Genomic DNA, 2,131 nt, shown 5'->3' with positions numbered 1-2,131 from the left:
GGGTCTTAAATCAGATATTGGTTGGTTACCTCAACAAGCCACTATGGTATCAGCATATCCTCCAGGCAGATCATTCTTATACATCGAAAGGTTTGTTGCTGGGTTGGTGTCTACCTTTCTCCTCTGGTGGCATGCAACGAACCTAGCAGGACCATGAATACTATTTTACAGGAGTGAAGGTGCTAGGTAGACACCAGCTTGGCCTCTTCATATACAGTGGGGTATATAGGTGTTGTCTTTAGCAGTAGGACCTTCTGAAGGCTTCATTTGCTGAACAGAGATGTCCTGTTGGATCTTCATCTCTTTCTCCCCCATTTTTAGTGATTTCACTTAAATACCCTTCACATAGGTACATATGGTAGGAAGCCTTAACTCTGTTAGGTTTCTTTATAACTCCACAAAAAGGCTCTTAGTTTCAGCCATCCCTCATCATATTCCCTCTCTTGTCCACCTCCCTATTTGACCCTCCCAATCTGTTGATTGCTTCTAGTAGCCTATCCATTTTCCCCATATTAATCCTACTAATCCACAAGCGCGGGAGATCTTTCCATCTTCTGGTATCTCCTTCAAATCCTTTCTTCAGTATCTTAACATTTGTATCACACAAGTCTTTGACTTGCTTGGTTAGAGTTATACCAAGAGTTCTTTCTTTCTTTGAGACTATTATGAAAGGTATTGTTTCCCTGATGTCTTTCTCAATCCCTTTGTAGTTTGTCTATTTGAAGGCTACTGGTTTCTGTGAGCTAAGCTTGTACCCTGCTACTTTGTTGAAAGTATTTATCCCGCTGTATGTAGAAGCTTCCTGGTGGAGTTTTGTGGGGATAAATTATGTATTCACTCACGTGGTCTACAAGGAAAGATACTTTGTCCTCTTACCTTCCTATTTGAATCTTCTTGATCCCCTTTAGTTGCTCCAGCTCAGACTATTGTGCCATATAACTACTATATTGAATAGTTACGCAGAGAGGAGACAACTTTGTTTTGTGCCTGATTTTAGTGGAAATGCCTTGAGTTTCCCTCTGTTTATGTTGATGTTGTTTGAGGTTTGCTGTAAATCATATTGATTATGTTGAGTTATATCTCTTGTATCCATAGACATTCCAATACTTTAATCATGAAGGGGTGTTGGATTTGTCAAAGGACTTTTCTGCATCTGAGATAATCATGTGGTTTTGGTTGTCTAGAATGTTTACAGGGTGGATCCCATTTACTGATTTGCATATCATGAAATGTCCTTGCATCTCTAGACTGAGGTACACTTGATTGTAGTGGATGATCTTTTTGACATGTTATCAGATCCAGTTCGCCAGTGTTTTATTGTGTATTTTTGAAATTATGTTCACTAGAGAAATTGGTCTGTAATTCTTTTTCCTCGTTGAGTCTTTAAGTAGTTGTTGTATCACATGATTATTGCCTAGTAAAAAGAATTAAGCTATGTTCCTTCTACTTTGTGGAATAGTTTGAGAAGTATTGGTATTAATTCTTCTTTGAAAGTCTGGGAGAATTGTAACTTTAAACTTTTCCTCCTGTTCACTTGGTTCCCTTCAATCACAACTCTGAGACTAATTATTTATTAATAAATTCATAGGCCATAAGCTTCAGCTTGCTCTCTTATTTATTAGCCTTTTTATTCTAACCCGAGTTCAGCTACATGGCTGGTTTCCTCTCCTTGTCTTCTATTTCCCAGAATTCCCTCTCTTCATGCCAAATGTCTCACCTCCTATTTCCTGCCTCAGCTCATTGGCCATAGGCTATTTTATTGACAGATGATGCTTATAAGAGATTCTCTCTACAGATAATTCTGCACTGAATTCATCTGGACCTGGACTTGTTTTGCTTGGTAGACTTAATTAGTGCTTCTGTTTCACTAGGAGTTATAGGCCTGTTTAATCTGCTTATCTGATTTTGATTTAACTTTGGTAGCTGTTTTATGTTAATAAAACATTCCACTTCTTTTTAGACTACCTAATTTGGTAGAGTAGATTTTTTTCAAGTACATTATAATGATTCTCTAGATTTCTAGATTTCCTTAGTGTCTCCCTTTGTCTCTAATTTTATTAATTGAATCTTCTCTTTCTGTCTTTTAGTTCATTTGGCTAAGGGTTTATCCATATTGTTGATTTTCTTAAAG

Source organism: Mastomys coucha, unplaced genomic scaffold (genome assembly GCF_008632895.1).
Source record: "Mastomys coucha isolate ucsf_1 unplaced genomic scaffold, UCSF_Mcou_1 pScaffold13, whole genome shotgun sequence".
Taxonomy (NCBI): domain Eukaryota; kingdom Metazoa; phylum Chordata; class Mammalia; order Rodentia; family Muridae; genus Mastomys; species Mastomys coucha.
This window is presented reverse-complemented; position numbering follows the sequence as displayed.